The 14158-nt window shown below is 48.7% G+C and overlaps 1 protein-coding gene across 2 annotated transcripts in view; it reads right to left on the bottom strand.

Annotated features, from left to right (window-relative positions):
• LOC126517416 (uncharacterized) overlaps nucleotides 1-14158 on the bottom strand; it is a 371746-nt gene that overhangs the window by 275078 nt on the left and 82510 nt on the right. For both annotated transcript variants that reach the window (XM_050167135.2, XM_055064532.1), the window contains exon 2: nucleotides 4802-4893. The gene's annotated coding sequence lies outside the window, so the exon portion shown is untranslated. The remainder of the gene's footprint in view (nucleotides 1-4801; nucleotides 4894-14158) is intronic.

Here is a 14158-nt window from a genome sequence, read left to right as displayed (position 1 = left end):
CTAGCACACGTGATTCAGATGTTTACAGTGAAGCAAACGTTGAATTCAACCGATTTAAATGCAACTGCAAACAAATGCCGACTCCCTGCTACTTAACACTGCCCACTGATGGCGATGTGAGCTCTCTTAACCTGCAAGGTATCATACTTCAAGTCCAAGGTATCATAGCGATACTCTGAGTTTTATACCTCAAAACGCTGATTAAACGCACGAAGCATAACGCAAAATTACAGTACCGTTTTCGACACGCTGTTGTGAAGTTTCACTAGTGGATAGCTCATCCGACTGATACTAATTACTTACTACATTAATTACAATTTAACTGAAACAACGTGATTTTTTGTACGAGTATAGTATCCATGGCAAGAAATAATGACGATCAAGTTATGCTCATTGTTCTTGACGTGCAATGGTGCTTGCTATTTCTGTAGGATTAAGCACTCGCTTTTCGACGTCGAGGACGAATAAACCTTGCGACTGAACGCGTCAGCACCCTTTCCACAACCTCGTCTTTCGTCAGCTCCATCAGCGTCACAAAGCGAGATAAGCTGCTTCGGAATCGCACACACGAGCACTCACGGAGAGTACCGCGAACGCGCTAAAGCCCCTTGACAACGTCTGGGGAAAAGGCGGAAGGCGAGGAGACGGGCTTTTCAATGTGTCGCCTCGGTGACGCAATTGACGTACGGACGAAAAAAAGAAACGTCGAGGATTTGGACGACGAATCTTGGGAGACGGGGAGGCCAAGGCAACGAACGATCTCACGGAAGGAACGAACCAAGAGATCAGACTGGGACGCAAAAGGAGGGAGGGGGGAGAGGAAAGGGGGGGAGGCGTACGTCGCCCCGCCCCCTTATTATAAAAACCGATCTCCGCCCTGGCATTTCGGCGCTCCGATTTCGATTTAAAGAGACACCTGGCGCGCGTCGCAAGCGAGAGCTGAAAAACACACACAAAAAAAGGCTAAGAACAGACGGCTAGAGGAGCTCCGCGGGTAGCTATCGGAGGACGAAGACTCGAGGACGACGCGAAAGTGTGACGTCCGCAGCAGAAAGAGGTCAGCGGAGGCGACGGAGGCGTGGGTCGAGGGGGCCTTTCATTTCTGACGTTGACGCCAGATGGCGGCAGGAGCACGAGAGCCTGCGCAAGCGGCAACGCGCCGAATAAGCGAGCCCGCGGGACAACGAAGAAGGGCCGGCAGCTGGGGTAGGGCGTATGGACTATGGAATGCCCAACCTTACCATCGTATGGTCGCGCAACGCTGCCGTTAACCTCAGAAACTAAAAGGAGTACTGATGTAATAGTTCCGATTTCTTTCTTTTGCGACAAATCAATGTTCGGGATCACTAAACAGACCTAAGACATGATATTGCCAGGCCTCGGAAAGCCCTAAATGATTCACTATAATCGCTTTTCTATACAAGCAGCTTCGGTTTCATTTCGCAGGAGGTGTACAGTCGAACCTGAATATATCAAAATCGAATGAAGCGAATCGTTCCGTACGCCGAACACGCCAAACTTACTGATCGATACCTACGTAAAATAACCCTCTCATGACGAACTGGACATTGGATATATATATCGAGCTCTGGCCGTACGCTGCCTGTGCCCTGAATCCTCTTTCTTGATTGCTGCGTGCGCAGCGTCCTGTTTTTTTATTCATTTTTAAATTGTTGTTTGTCAAGCTTTCTTTTTCGAGTGGACTGGATCAGTTCGACACAATATCTCGCATCCATAACGCCGTTCTTATAGTGAGGCTGACAGACAGTTCTAGGCACACGCAACAATTACTGCCTACTAGGCGCAGTCCTGTTTGTTTGTTTTGTTCTTTTTTTTCTTTTTGTAGTAGGCAGATTCCTTGCTAGCTTCGTTACTCCACTGCAGATAACATATATAACGAAGTCACGTCAAAAAAAAAAAAAAAAGAAAGCGTGAAAGTTCGTTATAAGCGAAGTTACTTGACACAATCGAATTACTTGATATATCGAACTACATTTTACCGCACAAACATGTTCACTACAACCGGTCGCCACGTCATGACGCGAAAGGCGGTCACGTGGGAGCAAAACATCGCGAAGTTTTGGGCACCCGCTCCGACTGCTGCTATGCTGCTCGCTGCTGGCCGCGCGGCCAGATGCCCACAAGCGTCGAGCCACGTACAGCCTTTTGCAAAAAATATATATACGGACTCCTCTGTGTCTTAACCTTCAGTTGGCAGATGATGTTGTCCTGTTCAACAACACTGGAGATGAACTGCAGCAAATCATCGAGAACCTTAACCGACAAACTCTAAGAGTGGGGTTGGAGATTAATATGCAGAAGACGGAGGTAATGTTCAATAGCCTGACAATAAAAAACAAAACAAGTATTCATGGTGGTCAGTGAGCCTTTAGAGTCTGTACAAAGATACGTTTATCCAGGTAAATTAGTCACAAGGCACCAGGCATTACCAAATACTGGCTGGGAGCTTACCACTGTCGTTGAAAAGTGTACGATCACTGCATTCTACCGGTTCTAACATATGGCGCAATAACTTGGAGGTTAACAATGAAGCTCGATAACAAGTTAAGGACCGCGCAAAAATCGATGGAACGAAATATGTTTGGCGCAAGATTAAGAGACAGGAAGAGTGCGGTGTGGATCAGGGAGCAAACGTGGATAGCCGACATTCTACATTACATTAAGAGAAAAAACACGGAGCTCGGCAGGCCATGCAGCGTGCAGGGTAGATAACCGGTGGACTATGGGTTACAGTATGGGTGCCAAGAGAAGGGAAGCGCAGTCGAGGACGGCAGAAGACTATAGGTGGGGTGATGAAATTTGGAAATTTGCAGGCGTATATTGGAATCGGCTAGCGCAAGACAGGGGTAATTGGAGATCGCTGGGGGAGGCTTTCGTCGTGCAGTGGACCTAACACAGGCTGCTGCTGATGATGATGAAGACGACGACTCCGCGCCTTCACCATATGCGGTAAACCCTCGTTATAAAATATCGCTTTATGCGAGATATCGCTTTATTCAAAGTTTTTTTAAATGCTCCCACGTTAATGGGGCTTTCCTGTAGCACCTCCACTTTCAACGAAATACTCCTTATAGCGAAGTCAATTTCCTGTCGCGTTGCTCTGCTGCAGCGAGAGTTTACTGTATGTCGTTATGGTGTGCGGCGTGGTTCCCGTGGTGCCCCCGACATCTAGTTATCTGGCACATTCCTGACGTTTTCCTTGCCGAGGACGCTGGAATTGATGGTATACCAAAGAAACTGACTTAAAGGCGAGTTTTGGACAGGTGAATTGAAAAACAAAGGACTAAGGAAGATAGACACGCATTTCGCGGTGACAGGGACGTTTCAGCTATGAACCAACCAGCTCACTTAAATAATATTCTCACTTAAGGAGCCTGTAGTTAGCCTGGTGCTCGCAGGCAGCGCCAGGGCCCGTATACTATTGAGAAAGAGTGTGCCTGCCTTTAGGTGCACATCACTGACCCTGTTCAAGCTGACCCGAAAGCCATGCAACACCTATCCGAGTTCGCGGGTCAAGCAGGACGCGACTCAGGTTGCCTGTGAATCCGGTCTACAGCCTCAAACCTAAGTGTCCTCGTATAGAACCGATACGTTACACGCAAAGAACCGTATTCAGGACGACAACAATGCGCTTACCGTTCATGTGTCGCTTCGAAAATTTAGTGCAAGTGACACTGAGGGTCTTACCGTCCATGACGCTGCGCTACAGCGATCGCTGCCCCTGCTACACACGATTACGCGAAGCATTTATTCGAGCGCTATAGGCGAATATTCCAAATTCCAAATTATGCAGTTCGATTCGTGTTCGGTTCAAGAATTCGCTATTCGGAATTATCGGACATCCATTTTTGTGCAAATATAAGCGATGACAGCGCTTATTGGAGCCGCAGCAGAGCAGGACCGATGCCAGTGGTGGCTGTTCCAAAGGATGTTGCACCTCCAAGTCAACGCTTGTTGTGCTGAGGCACCGGTTCCCGAACGAACGCACGGAGCACATACCTTCAGCTGCATACTTTAGAGTCATTAGACAAGATACGCCTTTGTTTAAGACAGCTGACTAGACTGTTGCCTCAGTTTGCGCAACGCCAACTACTTTCGAATCTCACCATGTTCGCACACCTTTTAACCAAGGTGCGGCGCTGTATCTTCTCGTGTGAACGTTGATATACACGTCTCCATCAACGAACACGATACTCTCCATGCACTTGTCGAGGTGTTGTTCCCTCGTTTCGTTACTCTACTGCGATACTGCACCAAGTAACTAAAAGTATAATTCTTTGTCTTTTAAAAGTTCCTCAGTTGATTGGACGCCCTAGCTGTGAACAGCGTTGTATTCAGTTTGACTAGTTCTTCCTATTCTTCTTCTTAATGCGGAATTGTTCGATGTTCGATTCGATACTGTGAGATCAACTCCTTTAGAAATTTCGCTAATCGAACGCACCTAACTTGATTTCTTAACAGCGTGCTCCGTTCTGTTTCGAGGGGAACACATGCACGCAGAAACACGCAGGGCCATAAGAAGACTGGCGAAGTAAAAGTAAATCTTCCGAATCATTCAGTAAGCAACTGAATTGTAAAAGCTCCGCACCGCACCCTCTTGGGCTTCAAATGTGTCCACTGTGAGTGGAGCAGGACCTAAATAGGCTTAACTCAAGCCACCCCCCTCTCCATTTCGTTATCTTACAAGTTACGTCAAGCAGCAGCTCGCGCAGAGTCCTACACGACACGCTCCCGGCGCGCGCGTCGGTTGTGACAGCATATAAAAGAAATAGTTTCTTACCTTTTGCAAAGCTGTGAGCCTTGCCGTGAATACCCGTCAACCACTCAAGGCGGGGAGGGGAACCTTGGCGTCAATTTCAGAGCGCTTGGAACCTGAGAAGTACACGAAGACAACGAAAAAAGCAATTATTATACAAGCAGGATCACTTCGGCGAGCATTATAACGCGCATTCACATTCCATTTCAAATTGAATATACCCTCCTCTGCGTGATTCTGATCTCTTAAAATAACATGTTCGTCGCTCTGGCGGACACTTTATTCCCCCAATGAAGTGTTGAGCAGGTATACACTTCTATCAGAAACGCTATGGAGGGAGAAGTAGGAGGGGGGGGGAGGGAGGGGGGTTAAGGAGGGGGCTAGATTTAAGGGGATTATATTGAGTAACAGAATTACATCATTAAGGGCGTAAAATTTTCAACGGCAATAGACTGATGGGCAGATGGGCAGTGTTTGTTGCACAGATGCTCTTATTCTAAAGTAGTGAGCACCACCGCATACAGTGTACAGAGACGGTCGCTGATCGCAGACCATTGCCTGAACCGACCACCTTGGAATAGCGACGTCATGGGCCGACCACTTTGGAACAGCGACGTCATGGGCCACCAGAGCAGAGCACGACAGTGTCAATACTGTCAATCTTATGACTACAAACCTGCAAAAACAGCTGTAGCCTTAATTAGTGTTGATTACAAACGGCACGTGATCCTGTGCTCCTGTAGCACGCGGTGACCGCGACAGGCTGCGGTCGTGTGTCTGTGCGGCCTGTCTCTCTCTGGGCTTCCTTCTTGTCCTTGTACCTACCGCGCTGTCAACATCAAACGCAGGGTAGCAAACCGCATTCCCTGCCATGGTTAAGTTCTCTGCCTTGCTGCTCTATTTAATCCGTTGTTCAGCACCAACACTGCTACAGCCGACTAACGCCAAATGCCGATGGCTTTTACAGAGTAAATTATGAGTGAATACAGCCAAAGACATGTGCGGTCTTATCTCCTTGTTGACCACTTTGCATATTCATGCGTGTGTCGCATGCATGTGGCCGCGTCAGCTATTGTTACAGCTCATCGCCATTCGCGGAGGAAGAAGCTTGCAAGCGATTTTCAACCGCTACTCATAGGCACAAGAAGAAGACTCGACGAGGACAAATTTAGCAGGGACCGAGTACATCTGGCAAGAATACAAAATGTTGGGAACATTAAAGTGCCAGCGATCAAACGCTAAAACCCACAGTGAATTACATAATTTACAGTTAACTTATAGGCAGAGCCGGCGGGGAGCACTCTCGATGTTTGTAACGGTCTTGACGCAACAAGCTTTTACAGCTGGTTTGAGTGACCTCTCTGAAGATTCCATAATCGGCTTAGCATTGCATGTGGAAATCATTGGTTAGCTCTCAGCTAAGGCTGCACGCCTGTAAGATATGCTGCGACACTGACGTGTGCCGGGTCACAATTTCCGTTTCGAAACTAATCTTTCTCCTCTCATATCTCTTCAAATGCCCCCTGCTGCCCTCGCAGGATAGCAACCGGACTTTTTTTCGTGATTAACCTCCCTGCCTTTCCTTTTTCCATCTATATCCCTCACTAACGCTGCCCTTGATATGTGTCTACTACGAGTGCAAATCCATAGTTCCTCTATATTTCATAGTGCAATATCGTTTTCACTCACTTGTCTCCAAAGTTTGCTACCATAACGAGCGTTCTGAAGAGATGCAACATTCCGTTTCACCTATACACCACGCGCCTCCATGCAGGCTCCCGGTTTGTCAGTTCAACTTCTTACAGCAGAGTGGTAGAGCGGCAAGTTGGAATAGTTGGTGGAAGTTCATCTTCTAATACTGGGGTTACTGCGCTAAGACACACGGACAACAGAAGTATAGAAAAAGTAGTCTTCCTTTTTCTGCTTGTGTTGTCCGTGAGTCTTAGCGCAGTAACTCCACTTCTTACAATAGCAGAACAAGTAAAAAAAAAAAAAAAAGAGAACTGTTAGCGGCAATGGCGTCATTCCAGTTAACAATCCTCGCTCGAGTATGCGGCACGAGCCAAACCGAACTCGCGAACCGCGTACTCCTCGCTCTGAACGCAGGCAAAAAGAGAGCCAGGCAGGGCAAGGGAAACGGCAGAAGAACACCGTCGTCCACGACAAACAGCGCAGGCATTCCGCGGGCCCCCGACGAGCACCTACAGTAATTATCGTCGCCTACTCCCATAACGAAACCGTCGGCTTCTGGGCCGAAGCGCAACGCAGCGTCACGCAAGACAACGGGCCGTAAGAAGGACGAAAAGAATAAGGGGGGGGGAGGGGGGGATGAGAGAAAGACGATCACGCCGGCAGCTTCGCCGACGAAAGAAATAGCACCAAGAGCTGACCGGGGTGAAGTATAAGCATCCAAGACGAATGAAGGGGGGGGGGGGGGGGGCGCTGAGGAAAGTGATGAAACAGGATATCATCTCCTGACTCGCTGTCACTGAACTATTTCTTTCCGTCTCTCTGTCTTTCTTTATTCTATCTCAGGGCTATACGGAGGAGCTATCCCGAGCCCTGTTTGTCTTCGCCTTTTCTCTCCCGACCGTCTTCGGTATATTTCCACATTTCTTTCCTCTCGGTCGCGCGTTTTCGGCCGTCTAAGCAGCAGAGACGTACACCGCCCCGCGTCCACTATCCTACACCCTGCCGTCGTGTGTGTCCGAGCCGCCGTAATACCCGAGGGGGTTATTTCGACTCAGTCGCGCAGAATTCTGATTGGATTAGCCGGGGCACCGCTGAAGAACGGGGCCAATCATAGCGCGCGCAAGCGCGGATGCGACCAGCAATATAACCCTTCGCGGGACAACGCGCTTTCCTTTTCTTTCGTTTCTTTTTTTGATTTTCTCCTACGCGTCGGTCCTTTCGTACTCTTGTCTCTCACGTTCTTCGCCGCGACGCCCCTTCCTCCTCTCCACTTCGCCTCTATTCCTTGTCCGGCTTTCTGCGTTGTCTCCACGTAGGTGCGTTTCATCTAGATTTGAAGCCCCGACGCGATAGGCTTGTGAGAAGTTCCCCATATCGCGACGCCGCTTATTTCGCATCATTCCCTTGTCGACCTCTCCTCTTCAGACTTAATATTATTAAGTGATGGCGTTTCGCGTCCTAGAGCCGCACAGAGGGCGCTGTAGTTCTGTGATTCGCATTACTTTACAGACACGGCAGTCTCAACTGTGTAGCGGCGCCCCAAACATCGTTCTAGATCAAGTAAAATTAGAAGAACTCGTTCACTTTTAGTTATGACCAAGAGGAGTGCATTTGCACAAAAATCAATTAAATGTTGTTCAATTCAAAAACTTTATTGTTATTCAGTAATAAATGAGGTGGTTTGATAATTAAGTTCAATAAGTGGTTTGCTGAACTACCCACGACTGAAAGGTTGCGCCAGCGTATCAAAAACGCTACAGACTCTGCGTAAAGTTTTCCGTGCTTAAGCAAAGTTTTGGGGTGTCAAACTCAGCGTGGCACATATGATACGCCAGGCATTGTAGGGATACTACGGCACTGGAACGGCTCACCGACGCGATCCTACATCCCCTCCGTCCCACGTCCTTGCTTTTGCCCTCACTCGCTCACTCACTGCTGTTTTTAGCACGCTTTCGAATCGGTTGGGACTCCCATGAGCGCTCATCGTATACGTATACCTACCTGCTGCGTTCCATAATTCATGGACACGCTTAACTTGTGCCGGTGGCAATGGGTCCCAGCCTCTACTCTCATCATCCAATGAAGTAGGCTCCCTGTCTCTGCATTTTGCTTCACTTTGTTAGCTACAGCCGCAGTTTGCTATTCTTTATAGCACATTTATTTGTGCGTGTTTGTTTGATTGTCCGTTTGTCTTTGCGTGCTTCCGTGCAGCACGGATTTCCGTAGGCATTCACCGAGCGTGTGCCGCTCGCACTGTTTGTCGAGTCTCCCGTAACATAAAAAAAAAACAAAGCGGCGCTGTTTCGCGGAAGCCAAAATATGTGTGACGCATATTACGCGTCGAATATATGCCTCACGTGGGCCATTTCTACTGCATAGATGCTTCATGAAACATAACTATAGCCTTATTTTGCTCGAAGGTGACGACCTGCGAGCTAATAGTTGGTCACGCGGACAAATAATATCCGGGTGCAGATATTAAAGGGCCCCTCACCAGACCACCGAACAAACTTCAGTTATACGCTAGAAGTTGTTACGTGTCTTCTAGAGAGCGTTCTGCGCGCAAAAAAAATAAAAATATGTCGGCTCATTAATCGCCGAGATAGAAATATTTCAGTGCCGCGAAGCAATGACTTCAAGAGGCGTGGGCCACTGCCAAAAGAAACACTCTCTCTCCACTTGCGCCGTCTATAGCCTCCGCAGGCGAAATTCTTTCCCTGCGTTCTCCCATACCGGACCTCGAGGATCGAGCGACGCATACGTCAAGGGCCCCGCCTCCATTTTTCTTTTCTCCTCACTTTTTTTCCGGCGCGGCGCACTTCCGCTGACGGCGTCGGGCGCGAGCTGATGTGATTGTCTCGTTTCGCGCAGCGCGAGATTTTGCGCGCTGTGCACGAGGACACCTGACTGGCGGTGTAAGTCAGTACTACACGAGTACTGAGGCAGACACAAGCGGATCGCAGAGCGTGATCCCGCGCTGGAACATGCTAGAAAATGATGCATTTTCGGTGCCTGCGCGCGCGACTGAACGACGTGGGAACAAGCAGACGAAACGAAAGTATATCTCTCTTGCTGCGATGCGAAGTAAAACAAAAACACGCAGACATTCGGTTTGTGTGCTTTATTCTTTCTCCAAGCTTTAATTCGTCTATTCTAGCAACATATTACACAAATAACAGATGTTGCTTTGAATAATTATCGAAGTCACGTGTCACCACGAGTGACGTCACAGCACGAACACGTGTACGTAGGCGCGCTAGCACGTGTACGTCATCATCCCGCTTGGAGCGCGGCGGCCGCGAGGAGAAGGGAAAACGGCGGTCGGTTTGAAATTTCAGTCCTTTCCGCGGCGCGTAGCGATGTAATACTTTGCAGACACGATCGCTATCGCGCACTGTAGGCTCTGCGCTTGTCAGCTCAAGATGCCCACACCAGGTGAAGGGGGGGGGGGGGAGGGGCCTTTAAGGAGCGCTGTGAGGTGGCAGCTTATGGGTGCAAATATTCGCACCAAACATAAAACGCGTTTCAAACCTGGACGTATATAGGATACTCCAAGATGAAAATAATAGGTGGCAGAAGTAACCACAGTACACTCACTGCCTGAAGACGTAATTGGCCGAATTCCAAGTTACCTGAATGGTGTGCATGTTGGTATACATGTTCATCTTGCGAGCAAAGTGCCAGCACACTGATGAGACATTCGAGCGGTTGTGCCAAACTATTGTGGCGGCGCTACAAGAAGTCGTGAGAGACCGCTTCCAACCTTCATTACAAGGGCAGGCAGATCAAATAGGCGCTAGCAGGGCGCATGTGACTATCGTCATCGAAGTCCGTTCGTGCTCGCAACGTATAGCTCAGATGTTGTTTTGCACACTGAAACTCCGAAACTACCAGTCGAATAAGCCAAGAGACGGATAATCCTAACTCGGTTGGCCAACACCTGCAGCGTAGAGCGTGCAGCTTCCTCTCTCGAATGCTGGGTGCCGGTGAATGCGCGGAGGTTTTCAGTAAACACGCAAACGCGTCACAAGCGAGGTCTCGCTACACACCATCGGTGGACTATATACTCCAATCACTCTCGCTCTCAAGCTCGCCCTAAAGAAAGGAAAATAATATACGAAACAAAGGGGGCCCTGATACGTTTTCCTTACCAACAAGACGTGTATCCGAGCTAACCAGAGCGGACAGCTTTCTCCCCAGCAAGAAAAAAAATATAAAGGAAAAAAAAAGGCAGCTTACGAGTCTCGCATATAGGAAAAGGGCTATAGGAGAAGGAAGAACGTGATCGGGTTGCGGGACCTCGCAGAGCAAAACAGGCTTTTCATTCGCCTTTTGGCCCTCTCTCCCAGGCCACGTGTTTTCCACGTACAAACGAAGAGCTGGAAAGAGAAGGGGTAGGAGGAGGGGGGGGAGGCGCTCTGTTGCGCGCTTCCGTACGTGGGTTACAAAAGAATCGCGAGGCGATGCGGCAGTAATAGACGGATGCTACATGGAAGTAAAAAAAAGCGAAACTCAAAGTAACAAAAACAGAAAAAGAAGAGCGGACAAACGCAGGGAGAAATAAAAACCTCGAAAGCTGGAACAGGCTCCGCGGCAGTAATACACACAGCTGACCGCTGCTGCTGAGCGCGCACGTAAAAAAAAAAAAAAAAGAAAAGAAAGAAAGAAAGAAAGAAAAGACGCGTCACGTGGTGCTTTTCGGAGGAGCGCAAACCGGCGAAGCGTGCCGACGCAATGCTATTAGACCGGGCGGACGCTTCGGTATCAATTAGCATCGTGCGAGGGGCGGAATAGACGGGGATCGCAAGGGGGAAAGGAAGCACGGAGATGGGGGGGGAGGAAGGGGGGGGCGAGGGGGTGCCATCGAAGTGGGGAAGGGGTGGATCGGGCTGCTTTTCGAGCGTGTATCCAGCGCGCACTCACTGCGCTGGCGTGCGCATACGGCGGCCCGCGGCCCAACCGAGAATGTTTGACCGCATGGCGCCCACGGTCACTTTGGGATAGTGCACGGGCACAGCCAGACGCGGCAGCCAGCCGGGCCGAGCTCGATATTTCATACACACCTCCTCACGCGCGCATATAACACACCGTATAGAACCTCATTCTAGACTTCTCTACCTTCTTTCTTCTTTTTTTACCTTCTGTTTTCTTTCCTACCAAGCCTCTTCGTGTGCAGCAAGCAGCAACAGTTCATTAGAGTCAGGTCTTGTTATTCCGCGCGCCCCGAAGAACCTTTCATTCGTTATTATTTTCTGCGGTTGGCCGGAGAAGCGGGACAAAAAAAATACAGAGATCGTTCGCAGGCCGCGTGACGATCATACCGAAGCGTCAAAAGCAATCTCCTTGATCGAGGAGAAGAGAAAAAAAAAAAGCAATTAATTATGATTATCGCGCCTAGGCGCGTTTAGTCGAATTTGCTATCGCGTGCGTACATGCCGGCATATGCCAATAGCTGCCTCGCCTCAAAACAGACGAAGGCAGCAACTCGTTTGCTCGCGAAAGGAATGCTATACTATAGACAGCGCGGCGCGGGTTTGGGGATATAAGCAAGGGATTCGTGTAGCATTGCGATCCGCGGCGCCAGCGGAGCAGTCACCTGCCACGTTTGTTGAGTCTGTGCACGTTCTGGTGTCCAACTGTTTTCTTACTTTCTACCTTTTTTTTTTCTTTTTGTAGGAATTTGAGGAATGTAGTACATGTGGTATGCGCCACGAGCTGGAAATTCGTGCACCTAATGCGATAAAAAAGTACGACAGTCGTTAATTGCGTCGCGGTTTGTCGCGCGGTAGTGTGCAGACCGCTTAGTAAGTGTCATTAATCATCGGCTCTATATGTGAGTCTCCGTAGCGAATCTGTACGAACACTGAATTAATAATTATGGCTCGCTCTCCATTAAAATATTCGCTATTTCTACGGGGAGAGAAGCTCGGGATGCTTTCTCGCCGTCTTCCTCCTCGAGGAACAGAAGGGACGAGGCACTCCTTCTTCTTACAACAGGCGAGTGGACGGGCGTACTCGGCCGACTGCTTTGGCTTATGCTTAATGTGACCGACGAACGGTACACGTGAGAACACAATAGCGCGCGCGCACGTTGTATATATAAGGACGCAATTCAGCAGCGAGGCCTTGGCAGCACGTGCATTTTGGAGGGTCATTGGGTGCAACGCATGTATATTACGCATATACGATGAGATAACGGGCTGCGCAATTAGACAAAAATAAACAACTGTGGCGTACCTTTCTTTGAAAGCGGAGCAGTTTGCTTTGCCGACTGAGAGCAGAGCATAGTGCAGAGTTCGAAACCTTCGTGCTTCTAATGCAGAAGCAAGTGCTTCTGAAAGTTGGCAGTGATGGCCTGTGTCCCGCGTGTAGAGGCCACGCACTAATACGTAACAGCAACTATTATGTGCACTTCGCTCCACTGTTAAAAGGAAAACATTAACTTGCGGCTATCCTCCTTTCTTTATGTTATCTAAATGATTTTTTTACTCGCGTTTAGTGTGCGGCTGTTTCCGCAAATGAGCATATTCAAATGGCCCTTATAGCCTCTGACTATGAGTTCAAACTTATTTTTATGCATAACTCGAGAATAGCTGCCGAAAAATAAAATTCAATTTATTTCAATTCACTTTTTTGTTGACATTGTAGATCCAAGCGCCGTCTGAAGCCATATACGTTAACGCACTGCATGCGGGTTCGTAGACAGTTGCTGCAGCGCCACCAACTACAGATCATGGGCTTGCTTCCAATCCGGGAGATTGTGTTAACACTCGGCAGAATGAAAACAGAAAGAATTGGCGTGTGTTCTTCACTAACGTGTTCCTGTTAAAAATTTAGGTGCACTCTATACTCCACCAAGTACTTGCATCTACCGTATATAAGGACGCAAATCATGACGCGTGTACGTTCCAAGTCAGACGGCCAGCTGCGCATCTACCGGCGCGCACACACACACACACACACACACACACACACACACACACACACACACACGCACACACTATATATATATATATATATATATATATATATATATATATATATATATATATATATATATATATATATATATATAGCACAGATACGTGCATGGCATAGGGCAGATAGCAAACATCAATGTGGGTGAACTATATACTTTCGCAATATACCGAGGACACAAAGGACGTTCCCTCGTATATGCTCAGAGGTTCCGCGAGCCGTTTAAGCACAAAACGACACCCAAACGTGCAGGCATGAATCGCGCAAAGTCTCAAAGCGGCCGCACACCCGCTGCTAACCTGCCGGCGAAGTGTCTTCAGTAACGCGCGCAAACCACCAAAATCACACAAGGACTTTCTTTGTTTCTTTTTTCGCTATAGGTACCTTATTAAGGGCGACCTCTCGTAAACGACAAGGCGGCTGGAAGTTACAGCGCCGCATACAATTTTGTCGCTTTGTGCAACAACCGTGCTTTCCACGTGCGCGCAGTATACAAAGCAAGCAAAATGTGCTCGCGCAGAGACTCCGGACTAAACCGGAGGCGCGTTATACGTGTCGTCATCGGGCGGCGGCGGGGCTCGAACGCATTATAATAACGCCCGTGTCGACGAGGTCGCGAGTCGGAAGCCGCGTGAACTGACGTTACAGCGCGGGAAGTGTGAAACAGGTACGCGATCGACACACGCGAGCGGTGCACGTATAATAAGGACG

The sequence above is a fragment of the Dermacentor andersoni genome, chromosome 11, assembly GCF_023375885.2.
Source record: "Dermacentor andersoni chromosome 11, qqDerAnde1_hic_scaffold, whole genome shotgun sequence".
Taxonomy (NCBI): domain Eukaryota; kingdom Metazoa; phylum Arthropoda; class Arachnida; order Ixodida; family Ixodidae; genus Dermacentor; species Dermacentor andersoni.
Note: the sequence above shows the minus strand (reverse complement) of the source record. Positions and strands in the feature narration are given on the sequence as shown.